Source organism: Mustelus asterias, chromosome 20 (genome assembly GCF_964213995.1).
Source record: "Mustelus asterias chromosome 20, sMusAst1.hap1.1, whole genome shotgun sequence".
NCBI lineage: Eukaryota > Metazoa > Chordata > Chondrichthyes > Carcharhiniformes > Triakidae > Mustelus > Mustelus asterias.
This window is the reverse complement of record NC_135820.1, coordinates 40,644,938-40,666,203: the sequence shown is the minus strand read 5'-3', so window position 1 is coordinate 40,666,203 and position 21,266 is coordinate 40,644,938. Positions and strand designations below refer to the sequence as shown.

At 42.5% G+C, this 21,266-nt stretch overlaps 1 protein-coding gene across 2 annotated transcripts in view; it reads right to left on the bottom strand.

Moving 5' to 3' along the window:
• tshz2 (teashirt zinc finger homeobox 2) overlaps positions 1-21,266 on the bottom strand; it is a 345,809-nt gene that overhangs the window by 34,817 nt on the left and 289,726 nt on the right. The window contains exon 3 of one of the 2 annotated variants that reach the window (XM_078236109.1): positions 11,172-12,115. The exons of the other annotated variant lie outside the window; for it this stretch is intronic. The gene's annotated coding sequence lies outside the window, so the exon portion shown is untranslated. Of the gene's footprint in view, positions 1-11,171; positions 12,116-21,266 lie in introns of those variants that run through there. 2 annotated transcript variants of the gene reach the window in all.

The following is a 21,266-nucleotide window of genomic DNA, read 5'->3' as shown; positions in this document are numbered from 1 at the left end:
TTATTTGGAAGTTTGGGAGTTTTGGGGCAGCACGGTGGCACAGTGGTTAGCACTTCCATGAGCCTCAAATGGGGATCATTTGATCCCCAGGTGACATGGTGGCATAGTGGTTAGCACTGCTGCCAGACAGCACCAGGGACCCAACTTCATTTACTGGCTTGGGTCACTGTCTATGCAGAGTCTGTACGTTCTCCCCATGTCTGCGTGAGTTTCCTCCGCATGCACCGGTTTCCTCCCACAGTCCAAAAGACATACTGGTTAAGTGCATTGGCCATGCTAAATTCTCCCGCAGTGTACTTGAACAGGCGCCGGAGTGTGACGACTAGGGGATTTTCACAGTAACTTCATAGCACTGTTAATGTAAGCCTACTTCTGAATTTAATGAATAAATTAAAAAATAAATGTTGTTGTCTGGTAGAACAGATGACCATCATCCTGACGACCACTGCGTGTAGCACTATTTCTACATTGGCAGCTATCAAACAAGGGGCCTGGTCCTGAGGTGCTCTGCCTAATGGCTGCTGATTTTCTTTCCCCTTTATTGATGTTCCTTCCTTCAAAATTCTCTGTCTCTTCAGCCTCTACAAAAGCTGTCAGTGGAGTAAGGTGACCATTTGAGGATCCCTGAGGACTTTCAAACTTTTTCTTCTTGTATTGTGATATTTACCTTTAATTGTCCCCATCACTGTTGCTTCACTTCACCACGTTATCTGGAAAGATGGGTCAGGCTACAGGAGCACTGGGAGGGCACATTTGCAATTTGTTGAGCCTCCCGCATATTTAAAATGAGACAAGGGCAGAGTAGCACAGATGCTATTCTATTTATATATATTTTTTACAACAAGCTGTAGTAACTTTCAAATATATGCTTTATTTGGTAGAATTGTTGATTGGAGAATTAAACATTCTCCCGTTAAGCTTTTTGAATCCTTTCAGGGCAAGGTGGTGCTTTCTTCCATGTATTCAACAATCGTACAATATAATAGCATTTTTTAAAAGTACAAATTAAGAACTTGTATTTGTGGATAGCCTTTTATAAGGGGCGGCACGGTGGAATAGTGGTTAGCACTGCTGCCTCACAGCACCAGGGACCCGGGTTCAATTCCGGCCTCGGGTCACTGTCTGTGTGGAGTTTGCACATTCTCCCCATGTCTACGTGTGTTTCCTCCAGGTGCTCCGGTTTCCTCCCACAGTCCAAAGATATGCAGGTTAGGCGGATTGACCGTGCTAAATTGAATCCTTAGTGTCAGGGGGATTAGCAGGGTAATACATATGGTTACAGGGATAGGGCTGGGTGGGATGGTTGTTGGTGCAGGTTCGATGGGCCAAATGGCCTCCTTCTGCTCTGTAGGGATTCTGTAACCTCAGGATATCCTCAAGCATTTCACAGCTAATGAAGTACTTCTGCAGAATGCAGGAACACTCAACACATTTGCAAACATTTCTTCAAAAACATTGCATCCAAGAGTTAGTACAAAAAATCAAAATCGTTTGACACTTATAAAGCAAAAAGCTGGATCATCCTACAGTGTCAATTAAAAAAGAATGCTTCCAACGACCTTTACGCTGTTACATAAAAGGTAACTGAAGAACAATATAAAAGCCTCATTATCAATTTCATACAGTACAGAGGGAGGCCATTTGGCCCATCGAGTCTGTACCGACCACAATTCCATGACCACTATTTCTGCAACCCCACACATTTACCCTGTTAATTCCCCCTGACACTAGGTTCAATTTAGCATGGCCAATCAACCTAGCCTGCATATCTTTGGACTGTGGGAGGAAACTGGAGCACCCAGAGGAAACCCACGCAGACACGGGGAGAATGTGCAAACTCCACATAGACAGTGACCCGAGGCCGGAATTGAACCTGGGACCCTGGCGCTGTGAGGCAGTAGTGTTAACCACTATGCCACCGTGTCGCCATCAATGACAAGATATATGTGTGAACGTAGGGCTGGATTATCATCCTCAAGGCGGATCGTGGGAGTGGGAAAAATTCCCAGCTCGACCAGTCCACTCTGGGAGAAAGTGCTTGCAAGGATGGAATTTTGGGGGAGTTGTGACTTGCAGTCTGACGTACCCACCTGGGAAAACATTGGGAGGCAGCTACGGAGGCTGCTGGGTGAGGAGGTAAGTTGTTTAAAAGACTCACCTTGCTGCTGTGTTATATTCAAAACAGAAAGGTTCTCTCTCACCCTTCTCATTCCCATATACTCCCCAGGTCCCATCCATGCCACCTTTGGCGCCTAAGTCCTCATGCCAAGGTGTGTTTTCCCATCCATCCCTATGGCCCTTAATGCTACGTTACGGCACTTTCATGCTTATTCAGCCACTATACACTGTATAGAAGCAATGAACTCTGTGGTGACCATAGGATGTGTAAAAAAAACTTTTTAAAAAGTAATTTAAAAATTCATCTTTACTACAGCCCAATAAAAGTGTCAATTGTCCAGACCCTTTAAAATATTAGTAACTGTAACTGCAGGCACCTGAAACCCCTTTATTTTGAGTAAATGAACATTGTGAAATTGACAGAATAGATCAGAGAGCCAGAGCTGTCAATCTTTTACCTGGACTCAGATGTTTTCATACTCGAATGGATTTCTGGGCTCTCAGCCAAGCCTCATTATGTATGTGGGTAGGGGGCAGGCCTTGACATGGAGCATAAGCGGAGCTATTGGGATTGAATGGTGGGCAAACCTTGGCATGGAGACATGAAAGGTCATAGGGGTGGGTAGAGTGCATACCTTGGTGGGGGTGCATGAGGAGGATCTTTTGAACTTACCTTTCATAAACCCTCTGAGGTGATCAGGGAGTAGAAAAAACACCCTAATTACTGTGGGCAACACCAAGGACTCACCTTCAACGAGTGAAAACCACAATCATTCTAAATCCATGTATCAGCATCAGAATTTTGACTCTGTGTAAGCATGGCCAACAAAGTAAAAAAAACAAGAAAACAATTTTACATCTTATGTTCTACTATTAATGAACAAAAATAATAGCTGCTTTTTTAACTTGACAAAATCACAAGACATGTTGACTTGAAGAATGTGGTTACTTTAGAGAAATGTCAATTTCTTTTAGATTGCTGCCAGGTATTTTAAAGAGCGTTGACGTACTCCATGGTGACAACATGATGATACATCCCCATAAAGTATGGGGGCAATTTTAACAAAACCCACCCACTGGAAACTGATGGGACTGGGTTGGCTGCCCATTTCACACTTATCAATTATGCTCTCCATTGACTTTAATGCAGAATAAAATAAGGCAGGGTGTAAAACCACCGATTAATCTACCCTATCAATTTCCCGGTGGATTAGGTATTCTTTGTGATTGTAATGTATTGTCTAAGAATATGTAATTTGCCCCATTTTACCAACTTTATATGGTGTTTGAACGTAGACTGTGTTATCTCTCCAGAGCGTGGAATTCCCTGGCTTTGGTAGTTTTCCCTAATAATAGATACAAAGCTCTAAGGGAAGAGGAATTGTGGATAATGCACTCACCTATACTATGATGGAGCATGACAAAAACAAGACGCTGTCCTATTGCTCTGGTTCTACCATGTTTACTGGAGTCTAATGGAAGATCTGGCAAAGAACATTGTATCAATGTTTAACAAAATATCAACTAAATAGGGACCAGTGGGCAATATAATCCTCCAACAGATATACAGTAAACTAAGAAATGTACTTGGAAGCAGACATTTTAGATAGATAGTTCAAATTTGGTTTCCTCTATATATGTCTTTCAAAAGATATTAAAATCCACAGAACAGGCTGGCTAATATCAGCAGGAAACTATAAAGGGGGAGGGCTCAATTCATTCTTAGCCAAATGGGCTCCTTTCTTGGCATTTGTAATTATGAACTAGACCAGGTTATGACCTAACCCTGGTCCTCCATTTATAAGGCATCTCATTAAACGTTGATTCAGTGTTCGTTGCCAGATCTTACAATAGATATACTGGCTAATATGGGGCAATTGCATCACTTACTGTTGCTCTTTCATTCTTGTCCCTAAGTCCTGTGTTCATGCTGCCGCAATGTCTTTAATCAAGTATGGGTTAAAGGTTAAAGCATTTTTAAAATCCACATAACAAGCATTTATAAAAGGTTGTCTCTACTTTCTTTAACATATCACTTAAATATTACAAAACAATCATTCATGGAGTCTGAAAGCACAGTGGCCAGCTCCTGCATTACTGTTGCCAAATTCTTTGAGTACATTTGTTGAAAGTATTCTGCTGAGAATGTATGGACAAAGGCAGATTCAGTAAGTACTTATACTTTTCATTGATCATACCACTGAAATCTGTTAATAAATGATTTCCTTTCAATTTATTTACACAACACTGGCACAGAGGACAATGCTCTGTGCAAACTTTCCATTTTTGTCAATCAAGTTTGCATTTTTATTTCCCTTTTCAAGAGCATTTCCAATGAACCTTGCTAGCTAATGACATGAGTAACAATTTTAATCACTGTATGCTCAAAGTAAGTTGAATGAGCATGTTCTAATTGATCTCATTATTCTTTATGATGGGCAAAGTCTGCTTCTTTAACACGTACAGTGTTCTGACTTTATATTAATTGGGGATGAGGGTGCCACACTCCTATTGTAAATCCAACCTCACCTTAAAAAATACAGTTGGCCTTGTTTAGTCAGTGATTCCTTGACCAGACTACCCCAATTTCATTGCCTTGGACATTAGATAGCCAAACAATTTTTCAGTTCCTGTAGTTATGAAACTGTTGACAAATTGGTCTTGGGTCAAAATAAAGCTCAGATGTTGATCAATCTAGTATCTTCAGAGTTTATTTTAGATTTCACTCACTTTTCTAACTCAGTAACAATCAACAAAAACTGCAGAACCAAATCAGAATCCTTGATTTCTTCATCCAAGGCCTTCTTTTGTTCCTATGGCAACAATGGTCACTCGAGTCTTTTTGTGTACGGAGATCAATTCTCATTTTTAAAACAGGATCTAAATGGCAATGATAAATTCTAAGGGCACATCACGTGACCAAATTTAGAACCCATCATCACCTAATGGCCTCAACAGTTGATCTCTGATAAAGTCTGATAAGCTCTTCATCTCATTAATTAGAACATCAAAAGTTCCTCTCCAAATTATACTGACCCCTCAGCTTTTAACTTTAATCCCATAAGTATAACTGACACAGCTTGAAGTAAATCCGGTCATCCTGAATTTTCTCCTTTTCCTTCTCAGTATCAATCATTTAAGAAGTAGTCTTTATAAACACTGTATTCCCCTCACTCAAGAGAGCAGACAGATTTACACATACATTTGTTTATCTTTGTTGGACTAGCTAATCAGGACATTGACTGGTCCAGTACCAAAGCATACAGATCAGAGGTCTCAGTTTCAATAATTATCTGACATAATTTTTCTCTTCCGGCACTCTTGCGCGAGTTGTCGATTCTAGTATATGTTCTGCTGCTGAATTCTCCTCTCTTAGGAATTCTTCATTCCAGGTCAAGCTGGCTTAGTTTCTGCTGGTTCTCATCCTGGACTGGCATTTACTCCATTGCTGTCTGCTTTGCATTGTGGCTGGCACACTGAACCCAGGGGCTTGCATTTTCCATCACCAAGCCAACTACTCACCTCTGCTGTGACAGTGGATCAACCTAATGTTGGAACATGGCAGATTTTCCACGTCTCCTCAGCTCTCATTCTCCATTATGCTCTCCTCTTGACCTCATGCCTGCTGGAGGCCAACATTGCCAACTTCCTTTCCATTCTGCTTGCCCTCTCATTGTTGCCCTTGTGAACTTTGTTAGTGAATCACCAATCACTGTTCCTCTCCATACCTGCATCCAGAATGTCTCCTCACAAGGCCCTTAGCATCCATGATCTTATTGTGGATGACTGTTTTGACATGATGGCTTTGACAGAAACTTGGTTCATTCTGATGACACCTTCCCCTTTATTGAAGCTCTTTACCCTAGGTCTGGCTAAATATTCCACAACCAGCTCTGCCAAACCACTATGGTGATGCTGTGGCTCCTATTACCAAATCTCGCTCTGTACCTTATTTCTGTGGCACCTCATCTTGTTCCACTCCCTCACCTCTCTTTTAAATTCCTTGCCTTGCAACACCAACCCAAGCCTCAAACCAAGTTCCTCAGTGAGATACCATGGCTGCTTTCCTCCCTCAACGTCTGTACTGAACAAATTCTTATCCTCAGCAACCTCAACCATTATCTCACCTCTGAGTTCACTGCCCCCCTGTCTCTCCCATGTAAACTCTCCAACCCCATGACCAAGCCATTTATGTGGCCTCCCTATTCCCATCATCGCAATCACAGATAACATTATCTATGTTCACTTTCTTGTATCCCTCCCCACTCCCTTGTATCATTCACTACTCACATCTTGATTTCCTACTGCTTTTGATGTCCACCTCTGGAAGAAATTACTCTCCCAAATCACTTAGAAATATATTTTCAAACTCCTAACTCTTTTGGCCCTTCACTTGTCACAATGCTTTTGCAGCCATCAATCTGCTCAAACATAATGTCACATTTGCTTTTGATGCCTTTGACCCAAGTAAAAACCTTAATGCTTTCCTGCTCTAGTCACTAAATCTGTTACAGCATGTACCTTCACTCCCTTCATGCCTAAGGGGTGTAGAATTTAATGTATTTAACACACAACTACACACCATCACACCTACCTAGATTGCGTTAGATATTATCGAAGTGTACTTTCTGCTATTAAAACAATTCATTATTCCAGGATTATCCTGGAATATAACAGGCAACTAACCTCCCCAATCACCCCCACATCCCCTACCAATCATCTCTTTAAAAGCCTCTTCCCAACCCTCTCATGCCAAATTCCAACAAGTTTAAGAAACTCGTGGACCTCTTTGTCACTAAGATTGAGATGATCCATGTAACTCTCTTTGCCACACTTGTCAAGCCTCCCTCATGTTCTCTTGACTCCTTCCCAAAGCTGCCTGCCACCCAATTTTTATTCCTGGCTTCACTGCAAGCTGATATTGTAAACGGTTCTCTCTTCCCCAGGTAATGTTGCATTTCAAATCTTCCCACATCACTCCCCGCTCCTCAAAAAGCCTACTCTTGACCCTTGTGTCCTTGCAAATTACCGCCCTATCTCCAACCTCCCTTTTCTCCTCATGGTCCTTGAACTCACAGTTGCCCCACAAATACAAGTTCATGGTCCCGTTTTGAGAAGTTTACCGACATTGTTGAACTAGCTGGGCATCAACTGAACGTTACCTGCTAGGTTGTGGGCCAAGACTTACCCAAGGATGCTGTGTTAACATGTGCTCAATGCCCTCGGCTAGAAAGTGAATGTATGGACATCAGCTGGGACCAGGCTGTACGTGGTTATGAAAGCCTGCCCATACTCACTACTGAAACTCACTCATGACGGAGGGCTATCTGGTTGAAATGCTGAAGGGCTGTGTAACCGTATCACAATAAGAGTCGGTGCTTTCAAGAGATCAAGGAGGTAGAAATGTGTGTGACACTGATCCATTTTGTGATTGTTATCTGGGTTGCACAAAATCTTTAAAAATAATATATCAAAGACTCAATTTTATGTGGGAACACAATGTTTTCTACGTTAGATCTGACCTACTTTGGACTGTTCAGTTAAAGCGATACAAAACAATAACAGGAAAGATTGTTTTTCATCATAAAATGGTCTGAAGGCTCATAATACTAGCCAATTTTGTAATACTAAAATCTTTATCTGCATGATGTTGTTTTTGTGTTTGACTATTTGAATTATATTTATACCATGCGACAGTTTCGGAAGGCATGTGCAATCTTTCTTTCAACATGGGAACTGAACACATAACTTGTAAGTGAGGAGTCTAAAAGCTGCAGAGTTAAATTTATGAAGCCATAGGTGAGTTATTGTTGACCATTATCAGAAATAAAAATAACTTCATGCGGAACTCCATCAAGTTTGCTATTAAAATTATTTTGGCTATGGGTTTCATTTAAAATAGTCAAAGCTCCGTTTTTTAATTTGCTGCACACTAGTTCACCAAAATAATTTTATTTCCCTTGTCTGAGATGAGAAACAAGGTATGAAATGTGAAGCTGATTTTCTTTTATTATTCAAAATAATCTTTGAAAGACAAATCCCACCTAACTGCTAAAGTGCTAATAGCATCAAAAGCTGCTGAGTGTGAAATTTATGTACCCTGAATTTTGGGGGTGCACCTGTTGCAAACAAAGTGGGTAGTATGCAAAATTCGCACCCTGGAACTCCTGTATGTGGTGACTCTGCTTCAAAAGTACTTCATTGGCTGTCGAGCAGTTTGGAATATCCTGAGGTGGTGAAATGTGCTGCATAAATCCAAGTCTTACTTTTCCTTCATGTAGGATGGGAAAAGGGTGTGGGCCAAGGATAGATCCTTTGGAGATTGTGGGGTTAACAGTACAGGGGCAGGAAGAGATGTTATTACTGGAAATGCTCTTGCTATGATGGGATGGTATAATTGGATCCAAGCAAAGGCAAATTCAACTAAGCTGGACAATGGAGGAGAGGCCTGAAATGACAATGGCATGAATGGCCCCATCTAAAGCTAAAGAGGATCAAGGAAGGCAAAGGATAATGCTTTACTGTCATGGTCTCAAACAGTGTCATTTGTGAATTGAATTACAGCCATGTCAGTGTTGTGGTGGGGGAAGTACGTAACTGGAGTGATTAAAACAAGGAGTTGTAAGAAGATGGGAATAGGTTCGGGAGGTTGACTGGCTTTGAGAAGAAAGGAAATTGGAGATGGAATGGTAGTTTGCAAGCATAGAGGGGTCAACAGTATTTTGAAGAGGGGTGATGGTAGCAGTTCTGAAAGGGAGTGGAATTGAATGGAAGCCAGGAAGGGAAATTGGATGGTCCGGGGGAGATTTGCTTTGGTGATCGCAAGGAATGGGTGAAATAGCTGAAGCAGATGAACAGATGAAGTCATCTAGAGTAACAAAAATAAATAGTTGCAGTTTAAGAGCAGGAACAAACACCAGGAGCGATGGGCAGAATGCACCACTGTTATACTTTAGATGCTCTAATGAATAATGACTCAAAAATAATTGAGTAGGCACGTTTACTTAAAAACCAGGTATGCATAAATGCACTTAACACACCTGAGTACAAGCTCACACTTGCGTAATGATTGTTCTAGTGCTTTGGAATCATAATATAGATTATTTTTTTAGTATTGCCAAAAAAAGAGACATTTCAAAGCTTTTTCATCCTGTACTCATCAGGACACTTTGCAAGAATACTGATACAAGGGAAAAACAACAATTTATACTAAATGAGAGAAAATGCTGATTGGTAGGCAAGTAGATTCTGATTGGTAGACACATTGCCATGGAAAATGCACCAGGTGACTGAGAGTTAACTGCCAAGCACTGAAATGGAGCAGTCAGATGAACTCCCTTCCCTTGATGTACTGGTTGAGAAATGGCAGGGGTTTCACTACCACAGTCTATTGCGAGTCTACCTTTAGGATTTCTATAATTGCACACGCTATAAGATTTGACTTATCAGTCACCTTCTAAATAGGATCTGAGGCATTTGCTCACCATTCAAGCTTGAAGCTGAAGTAGGGTACATCAAAGTCTGTGAGACAGTGGCCACCCTGAGCAGATAATTCCGTACTGTATATCTTGCAAACTCATGAACGGGCCAAAGGCCATCACTTTCTACCCTGTAAAGTGCCCAGCCTACCTCAGATTACCCTGCAAGAGCAAGGCATCTCAAAAATTTGAGCAACAGATGAAGCTAGCTGTTTCACACTGCGACCATGCAGTAGCAACACGAGTGGTATTCATCACTAACAGGGTGCTGCCACCAAACCAAAAAGATATTCTGCCTCTCACACAAATGAGTAATGTGATATATGAATTTCAGTGCCAGTGTGATGCTAGGTATGTAGGCTGCATATGCCAAAGACTGGCGGATCATGTCAAACAGCATGACCCAGCTGCTGTTTGCAATGGCCAAGGTACAGACTGTACCCAACAGGCTATGCTTGCAAAACTCAAAACACAGTGTCCAACATGAGATGTGATTCTTGGATTGGACATCCTGTATGCTAAGAATTACACTGACAACCAATTTCAGATTGTCAGTTGGGCTTGCAGTGTTGCGCATTTACATGTGCCGGAAGCTACATATATTAATACACAGGACCTGCTTCTTTGCAGGCAGAAATAACATGTACACACATTGTGCCTGTTTCAATTAAACAAGATAAGTGGCAGCCATATGCTGAGTCATTCCACAAGATAACGCCTCGACCAATCAGGATCAAACTGCCTGGTTTAAATTTCAAACAATGCTTGGCAGTTAGCTAGCCACCCGATGCATTCTCTATCCAATCAGAGACTACTTGTGAACCAATCAGCACTTTCTTCTCGTACAGTGTAATTTGTTGTTTTCCCCATATATCGGTACTCTTGCGAAGAACCCTGATGAGTGCAAGATGAAAAACTTTGACATGTCTCTTTTTTTCAACAATACTCAAGTTCCGTACTCCAAACAACCAAATTTCTAAAAATTATTTCATGGAATATGGTCGTCCCTGGTTAGCCCAGCATTTATTGCTAATCCTTAATTGCCTTTGTGAGATGGTGGTGAGCTGCCTTCTTGAACCACTGCATCTGGTGTAGGTATACTCACAGTGCCGTTAGGAAGAGAGTTCCAGGATTTTAACCCAGCAACAGTAAAGTTCCAAGTCAGGTTGGTGAGTGACTTGAAGGGGAACTTCCAGGTGGTGTTGTTCCTCAGCATTAGGACTTTTAAAGCAGCTCTGCATTGTAAATACACATCTACTCAGGATCACCATCTTCCTGAAGCAGACAAACCTTTCCTTTGCCTGGATAAGTTCACCTTTCCTGACATATTGAACTTTACATTGAGATCTAATCATTATAATAACTGATTCATTAAATATTTATTTTGTAGTTAATAAATTGGAGCCACTAGGCATCTCCGCCCCTGTAAGTCTGTAAAATGCTCAGCAAAGCGTTTCAAGAAGGCAGCTCACCACCACCTTCTCAAGGGAAACTAGGGATGGCTAATAAATGCTGGCCAGCCAGCAATGCCAATGTCTCACGAATGAATAAAAAAAATACACCACATCTTTTTATCTGTGTCCAGAGGGCATATAATATATCCTTTATTCCAATTTTTTCATATTTTAATACATCAAAGAATTGTTGAGGTCACGTAATGTACAAGAGCATTTTTAATTGAAAACTCAATTTATATTGTTTGTATTGCTTTCGAGTGATTTAGAGATGTTTCAGCAGAAATGAAATGCTTCATTGTAAACAATCCAATGCACTACATTCCAGATTAATTCACTGTTAACCTCTAGCCTGTCAACGATATCTTGTCTATACACATAGTTACTGGTGTGAATTGGAATAAAAATACTGGTGTGAAAGTTGGATTCTTTTAGCTGCAACATTGTTTATACTTCCAGTAAACATACAGCTTCACTCCGAAATGGAGACTTTCCATTTCTTTGTATTGCCACTTTGGTTCTTTCCCTGAACTACAGCTCGGAGCAGAAGGGGCACTTTTACGACCTTTGTTTCATCTGCATCATTCGGCATTGTACCAGGGCTGTGGGAAATGTGCAGCAAGCTGAAAGGTCCCACTGATGAAGAGAGATGCCTCTTCAATGGGGGGGAAAAAAAGGTATTGAGGCTGATTTATTATAGTAATATTTTTACTCCGTTGAGAGTGTTCATTAACAGATGGGAGTGAAATAAAGCAACGGTCGTCAATTTTTTTTTCAAAGAAGTCTGATCATTGTTATCCATTTAAAAAAGAAATCAGTGAAAACATTGTGCTCAAACCTTTTGTCCTTTAAAATAAAACATACGCTGGTGGCTTTGGCCGGAGATGTTTCTGAACCTGGAAGCATGAATGAGTTTAATTAACATACACACATTTGAAATGCTGGTGATGGTACAAGACTCCAGGTTAATGTCCATATGAAGGTTAATTCCAGTCCCTTGTTCTGGCAGGTCCAGAAACTCCTCCCATTCAGTTCCCTGGTGATCATCAATATTTAAGTAAATACCTACATTATAAAAGACATTAATCATGTTTCATTATACTTTTTTTTGCTTCGAGAGGGGGACTAATGTTGAGTTAGGTTCTTGTAAAACAGGCAGAATTTTTCAGTTTACTATAATATTCTTAAATTGCTCTCGCTGGGAGATCTATCTCGTCACTAAGATTCCACTCTCATTATCCAGCCAATCTGAGAGTGCTTTGGATAAACCATTCTGTATCAAATTAAATTGAATCTGGATCCTACTTGTACTGTAACCTCTGATCAGGGACTTCCTCCAAAGTAAACACACTATTGGCAACCCACACTTTTGCAAATCAATCAGCAATTCCAGTCATAAACATGTTAAAATAAAGCACATACAGTCTGTTTCACAGGTTTGTTGCAGTAGCCCATCCGAAAAGCAAAGGAGCTTCTAAAATCAATAAAGAAATAAAATGTTTGAGGGCTGCAGCTGTAACGGCAATGAGGAGGATGCACACATTGCTTGGAACTGTAATACCAACATTGAGGTTTAATTTTGGTATGGAGTTCTGATTAAAACAGAATATACCTCAATCTCCAAACTAAAGAATGCAGTATATTACTGCTAAATTATTTCTTCAAGGGGAGTAATGTGCAAAATGCGCAGTGACTCCATCGAAAGCAAGCTTTGTTTGACACTTGACTGCTCATCTCATTGGACACATTGTGAATTCTAGCTATGTTTGAAACTGCACAGCATAATTTTAACTAGTTATTAGGCAACAGGCTGTAAACTCACTCTGAGGTGTGCGTCATTCTAGGTTATTAAGAGGTAGGCTAGAGAGAAGAGGTTGAAAATGTTGGTTCAATCACCATGTGCACCTAAAACATGTTTTTTTTAAAAAACCTAGGTTAATCTCCTTCCATTTAGTGTCGGTTTAGGAATTCACTAATAGCAAGAAGGATGGAACATCGTTCCTAGGGGGCATTGGTGAGCTTACACTGGACACTGTTTTGACCTCACTTGGAACATGATGTATAATTCTGATAATGACTATGAGGGTAATTTTAACCTAACCCGCCACAGTGGGAAATGACTAATTTTGGTTCATCTGCCTTTTACACCCAGTCTGATTTTGCCAATGGAGATGTAAAACAGGCAGCTAATCAACCCCCTAGAATATAGTGCAGTATTATTATGAATTTGGAACTGTTTAGATGGAATTCAATTGTCCTCCCAATTCTGTACTTTCCTGTATGTCACTATAATGAAGTATCCCTGCAAATGTTGTGAACTTCACTCAAAGGGGCCACTCTGAGTCTGAGTTATATTATATTTATCGTATAACTGTATATTAATCTTACAGTAACCCATGGGGCCCAAAAAGATACAGCATTCTTGAACATAAGGGTTTGATTTCACCTCCAAAGAGCAAGAAACACAGGTTGGGACTATTTCGGGGTCCTGTGCCTGTCCCAAGGTGGAAACAATCACTCACCTTGGATTGCCCTTATCAGGTCAATTCATAGCCAGACGGTGTCCAGTTAAGGTGTTGAGCAGACTCTTGGACCAGGATTATATGCTTCTATCCCACTGGGTTCTGAGAGGGGGTGGGGGGAGGGGGGGGGCGGTGTAAGATAGCCTGGACACGATACTCTCCGGATGCTGCCCACCCTTACTTGGACGTGATTCTACAATGGGGCAGACAGGATCTCCGACAGGAAGCCCCTCCATTCCCCAATTAAGGCCCTTGAGTTGTTTTCCCACCCAGCCTCAATTTTTAGGCTGGCAGGTGCCTGATGACTGAGGGTGAAGTGCAGAAAAGATTCTCACCCCATGATCTTAGGATGGTTGGGGAGGGGCGCGGTGCGGAGGGGCATGGGGCGCCTCCATCGAAAGGCCTATTCAGACTGGGGTACCATCTTCTCATGGACTAGAGACCTCTGCCAACACCCCATTAGCTTAAACCCCTCCCCCAGCAAACCCTGAGGACATCCCCTACATTCCCCTCCCAGGACCCTTGGTAGTTATCAACATTGCGCTCCTGGGACTCAGTCATGATATTGCAGTACCTCTTCTGGCCACTGCAGCGCTGTGCCTGGATGAACCAGAAAGCTGTTGGCCAGATTGTCCAACAGTTCTCCAAGGCGGCACATCTGTCCAAGTGAGGACAAAAGTGTCACCTGCTGCCAATCAATGCTCTGGAGTGTGAAATGGCAGCGGACCTGTCAGCGTCAGCGAGTATGGTTACTCTCAACTCTCAGATGAGAGGCACCTCAGAGCGTTCACCATCCTGAAAATTCAGGCCTTGAAGTTGGGGTGCAATCAGAGGCTTTCCATCTTCAAAGCAGGCTGCAACGAAGGTGATTAGGAGAGACAGCACTTCCAAAAGGAGTCACCCTGTCCAAGATCTTTACAATTTTAAATTAAAAAATAGATTCATCAGCCAGGCCACCACTGTTGGGGGAAGAACACATACAGGGCACTCTGTGACAGCTTCTGCACCCAGAGAGTCAGCCTGCAATGCTGGCACATCCTGCCAGCTGCCCACCTCCATGTACCTACACAAGCCCTCACCATCTGCGGGAACCTGGAGGCTGATTGGAAAATTCTAGTTAGGTTCCTTTAACTGAACTCGATTAGACTCTTAGGAGTTTGATTGGCTACCCAGCAGGGGCCAAAATCTAGCCCTTTAAGTGTGACAGTGGCCTATTCTTCTTCTTAATGAATTTGTGACATTTTAACACCAGCGTTTTAGACAACATTGGGAGGCTCACTGACAGGTAAGTGTCTCACTGTGTTGCCAAAGTTGTGTGGCACACATACTGTACTACATGGGAGAGATTCAGAACAAATCTAGCAGCTCCAAACTGGGTCTCCATGAGGCACTGTGAGCCATCTGCAACAACAGAACTGTATTCCACCACAATCTGTAACCTCATGTTCCATCATACACCACACTCTATCATTACCACCAAAACCAGGGACTAACCCTGGATCAATGAGGAGTGGAGGAGAACATGCCAGGAGCAGCGGCAGGCATACCTAATAATGTGGTGCCAACTTGGTGACATTACAAGCAGCATGCGTTAGATGGAAAAAGGCGACCTCAAAACCAATGGATCAGATCAAAGTTTCACTATCTTTTCACATCCAGTTATGAATGGTAGTGGGCACCTTTCATAGAATCCCTACAGTGCAGAAGGAGACCATTTGGCCCATCGAATCTGCACCACAATCCACCCAAGCCCTATTCCCCCAACCCCACATATTTACCCTACTAATCCCCTGACACTAGGGTCAATTTAGCATGGCCAATCAATCTAACCTGCACATCTTTGGACTGTGGGAGGAAACCAGAGCACCCAGAGGAAACCCATGCAGACACGGGAAGAACATGCAAACTCCACACAGTGACCGAGGCGGGAATCAAACCTGGGTCCCTGGCGCTGTGAGGCATCAGTGCTAACTACTGAGCCACCGTGCCGCCCAACCTGAACAACTAATTTGAGGTGCTGGCTCTATTTAACAACCTAGCTTTTACTGAATGCAGTGATCAGAATAACCAGCTTCTTTTGCCAGAAATGCCAAGTGGATGATACATTTTGGCCCACTCCTGAGAACCCCAACATCACAGAAATCATAGAATCCTACAGTGCAGAAGGAGGTCATTTGGCCCATCCAGTCTGCACTGACCACAATCCCACCCAGGCCCTATCCCCATAACCTCATGCATTTACCCTAGCTAGTCCCCATGACACAAAGGGGCAATTTAGCATGGCCAATCCACCTACCCCGCACATCTTTGGACTATGGGAGGAAAACCACGCAGGCACGAGGACAATGTGCAAACTCCACACAGACAGTGACCCAAGCCAGGAATCAAACCTGGGTCCCTGGCGCTGTGAGGCAGCAGTGCTAACCATTGCACCACTATGCCGCCCTGAGTCAAACTGGCTGAAATCAGCAATGTTGATGGTTGGGGATTTGAAAATAGTAATGTCATTGACTGGAAAGGAGAGTTCCTTAGACTCTTTCTTGGAGATGGACATTGCCTGACACTTTGGTGGTGTGAATGTTACTTGACATTTAGCAGCCCAAGCCTGAATGCCATCCAAGTCTTACTACATGTAGATGCTGACTGCTTCATTATCTGAAGACTTTCGAAAGAAGTGTGCAATCATGAACAAACATCCTCACTTCTGACCTTATGATGGAGGTAAGGTCCTAGATGAAACAGCTGAAATAGTTGGGCCTAGGACACTACAGTGAAGAATCCCTGCAGCAATATCCTTGGGCTGAAATGATATCCATGTGATATTGAATAAAAGCTCACTGGGTACAGCAAACGCTGAGAGCCCCTGCACCATCCCAGCTGTGTTGCTGAAGACTTGCATTCCAGAAGGAGCCCTGCTTTTAACCAAGCAGTGACAACTTGGCATCCACCCGAGAAAGTGGAAAATTGCCCAGCTACATCCCTGTTCATAAAAAGGAGAATAAATCCAATCCTGAAAATTACCCCCCACAGCAGTCTACTCTCAATCATCAGTAAGGCACTGTAAGGTGTCACTGACAGCATTCTCAAGCAACACTTACCCACCAATAACCTGCTCAACGATGTTCAGTTTGGAGCCAGGAAGACAATGTGGCTCCAGGCAGCATTACAGTCTTGGTCCAAATATGGGCAAAAGAACTGAATTCCAAAGATAATGTGAGAGTGACTGCCTTTAGTATTAAGGCAGCATGTGACTGTGCAGATCACAAAGGAGCTCTTGTGAAACTGAAGTCAATAGAAATCGAGGGGAACATTCTCTACTGGCTGGGGTTATACCTAGCACAAAGGAAGGTCGTTGCAGTTGTTGCAGGCCAATCATTTCAGCCCAAGGATATTGCTGCAGGGATTCTTCACTGTAGTGTCCTAGGCCCAACTATTTCAGCTGTTTCATCTAGGACCTTACCTCCATCATAAGGTCAGAAGTGAGGATGTTTGTTCATGATTGCACACTTCTTTCGAAAGTCTTCAGATAATGAAGCAGTCAGCATCTACATGTAGTAAGACTTGGATGGCATTCAGGCTTGGGCTGCTAAATGTCAAGTAACATTCACACCACCAAAGTGTCAGGCAATGTCCATCTCCAAGAAAGAGTCTAAGGAACTCTCCTTTCCAGTCAATGACATTACTATTTTCAAATCCCCAACCATCAACATTCTGGGGAGGTCACCACTGACCAGAAATTTATCCAACCAAACAACATAAATATTATGCTACTAGCAGGTCAGGGGCTGGGCATTCCATGTTATTCTCCTGTTAGGGACCTTTTAAAAAATTGGAACACCCAGCAATTGAGAGAAGTACTACACAAGATTTCAGCTTTTTAAACAAAAACAAACTTTATTGTACATAAGGATAAAACAAATCGAGCACTATTAATTCAACATGAAGTAAGTCCTCACTTAAAGTTGTGGTTACATTCCTGAAAATCATGAGTTTAAATGAAACAACTTTAAGTGAAACACTGTTACCATTGCAATAAATGGGTGGGATCTCGCCCCTCACTGTCGTATTTTGTCGCAGCGGAGTTGGCCCACCATTGGCGGCAGGGGGATCTTCCGGTCCCGCTGCTGTCAACATGGTTTTCCATTCTTCACACACCCTCCACCATGGGTCTCCTGGTGATGGGGGCTCACAATCGATGGAACTGGATGATCCCGCTGACGGGAATGGCCGGGAAATCCCACCCAATGTTAAAACTAGTTAGGTTCTCAAGGACCTTCTTTATGATGAAAAGACAAAGATTAAAACATGATACCCTCTTAAGTTAAAATATTTTACATTGTTAAATTCTGACATTGATAAATAAAATAACTTTTAAAATAAAATACTCTTTTAAAAAAATAATCAAGGGAACAGTGGTGAGCAGAAGTATTAGAAAAATCATGGATTGTAGCAGTTCTAGCTCAGCACTTCTGCACCCTTGGGACCCATGTTTCCACAACACCGGAGATCCAGCTGCAGACTGGATCCGGATCTTCAATGGGAATGCAGGTCCAGGAGAGGGAAGAGATAGAAAGGTAAGTCAGGGAGTGGGAGATTTGGTAAGAGGGTGGGTCAGGGAGGGGGAGGCCACAACTCAGAGTTTAGGGAGAGGGAAAAGCCACAACTCAAACACTGGAGAGGGGGGAAAGAGGTCACAACTCTGAGGTTGGGGAGCAGAAAGAGGTCACAACTTGAAGGATGGGGAGCAGAGAGGGGTCACAACTCTGAGGTTGGGGAGGCGAGTGGTCACTCTAAAATGACACCATTCGGGTCATGGGAATGATGTTAAAATTAATCCTGTGACGTTCAAGCCCCATTAACTTACTAATGTAAAAGCTAAACAATATTAGACTTGGGAACAATAAATGAGGACTTACTGTAGCTTATAAAAACTTATGAAATAAACTCAGTTCTACTTTTTACTGCCATATCAAGAATTCCTTTATCTTATAAAATCTTGACGGTTCATTTGATGAATGGGAAAGTACGGAAAGTATATCACATGTCTCCAAAATTCACTCTGCTACCTCTTCAATGTTCCAGCTATTCTCATGTGGGTCCTTCCATTATCCTTTGTATAGGTGACTTTCTTTTGAAATCTTAAACTCTAGATTCCACAGTCCAAGCACAAGGCTCCCTGCCACTACTGCACAGTGGCTTAAAATGTCAGAAGACACCCAATTATCAATAGCTTTCCAGTAGCCTGTTGCTGTGATTTCAACTGCAAACAAGCTGCTTACATCCGGAATTCCAACTGCAACAAGATTAACTACCTTTCAACGAGAGGATTACTGCAGATTTCTTCCTTTTGCTTACAGTTGTTTTTCTCCATATCAACCTTGTCTTATACAGCTCCCAATCACAGGCTGTGTTATGGACAATAGATCTAGCAGTTATTCCTTTTCAGGTGTAGGTCCAGCTTTATCTCCGATTTCTAAGGCATCTAAGACCCAAAGCTGATGCTCTTTCTTAGTTGTTCTTTAACAAACAGGTTTGACAGCATTTGTGGGGAGAGAATAGAGCCAACGTTTTGAGCCTGTGTTACCCTTCATCAGAGCTCTCATCGTCATCTGGACTCGAAACGGCACGGTAGCACAGTGGTTAGCACTGCTGCTTCACAGCGCCAGGGTCCCGGGTTCGACTCCGGTTTGGGTCACTGTCTGTGTGGAGTTTGCATGTTCTCCCCGTGTCTGTGTGGGTTTCCTCCGGGTGCTCCGGTTTCCTCCCACATTCTGAAAGACGTGCTGATTAGGTGCATTGACCCAAACAGGTGCCGGACTGTGGCGACTAGGGGCAAGAAAAAATTGTTCCAGTGCTTTGAGGGAGAGATTTCAGTGTGCAGGGGTTTAAGATGGATTTCTGACTGTGCTGATGGTGACTGGGACAATACCACAGGACAGTGATAAGTTACTGATTTCAGCAAGAATTGGATATTGAAGGAGAAGTTGAGCCATGAGAAAAAGTGAGCAGGGGGAATGATGGGGGGAATTCAGCTGTGGATGGGTGAGTGGGTGGGTGGGAGGCGGGGGGGGAGGGGGGGAGAAGAGTGAAAATGACAGAAAAAAGGAGGGCGGGAGTTTGGAAGCAGCACCATGGATTAAAATTCAAAAAAATATAAATCGGCAAATGCAACTGTTACACATGAAGAAGTTCCTCTTTACATTGTGGAATAATTTTGGTGCAGTAAGCAGATTTATTCCACGAGAGGAAACAACAGTAAATCCTGAGGTGTCGAGCCAGATCTGTTGGTGGAGTGCCAAGCTTAGGAGACTGCAGGATGCTCCAAGCTTACAGCTTGTAAATTTGAGAATACCGAAACGACATTTTTACCAGGATAACAGACTGAAGGATTTAATTGTTTATGTTCAATATGAAAAAGATAGTCTTTAGTGCTACTTTACAGAGTCTGCTGTCGTCTTCAGAGCCACTTCCATTTTTCAATTTGCCATTCTGTACTCCCCCAAAATGAAAAAAAAATGAGTTGAACCGCTGACAATTATTCATTCTTTAATGTAAGATTCACGGTGTTGTGATTTACAAACTCCGTCAGCATGTACTTCAGCAGCAAAGCGGTTATATTAGAAGTCCTAAGGGGATAGCACTCTAAAGAGTGAGTTACCAAAAATATCTTATGGAACAAAAATGACACCACTCATTGGGGATGATTAAAAAGGACACATGAGAAAACTAACAGGAACAAATACACACTGGAACATGATACATTCTGAAGCCTTTTCTTCCCTCTCCATTTTATTAAAGGTCTGCTTGGTGTTCCTTGTTGGGTAACTTTGTTTCTATCTATTGAAAGGCTTGACTATTTATTACGAGCTGAGATTATACATTATGACTCACGGATTGCATTTGTTTACCAGTTCAACTTTGGGGCAAAGACTAATTCATACACTGTGCCTGTTTAGCATGATTTTGATCCCAACACACTTGCCAACCGATTGAAACATTTGCAACATTTTATTTTAAAACACACGGGCTTAGTCTGAAATTCGGAATCTGTTTAAAGTATTTGACGAGTGCCGAACCAATGCCAATCTGGTGCATTATCAAAAGAACACAGGACATCTCAAAGCACTTTACAGCACTTCATAATTAGGGTCCAAAATAAATGGTGGTGGGGAGGGGGAATTCACCTTTGAAACGCCATCAGTAACTCATACCAAGTAAAGATGGAGCGTAAAATTCAAGGCAGGTTGCCCCATTTCACACATTATCACTCCTCTGGTCTGGGAAAATAACATTCAGATTAATTGGAGGAGCAGCAACTGTGTAGGAAACAGAATCTGTTAGAGCTGCTCCTCCAATCATAGATTATGGGCAGAATTTTCCCATCCCGCCCACCACGGGAATTGTAGCGGGCAGGTCATGGACTATGCAAAGGTCCGTTGACCTCGGGCGGGAATTTCTGGCATTGGGGCGAGTGCGGCCAGAAAATCCCGCCCTCTCTGCTCCAGCTCTTCCAATGACAATCTCCCTCCCTCCCGCCCTTGCCGTTGTTCCAGAGACAGAAGCTATGGTTGGAGGAGCAGCAAGGGCTGGAAGAACTGGAGCAAGTATCTTACACGACGACCCGTTAAATACAAAAATTCCACATTCTCCGGAGTTGCGATGACCAATTCAAGTCAAACTTTCATCATCCTCTG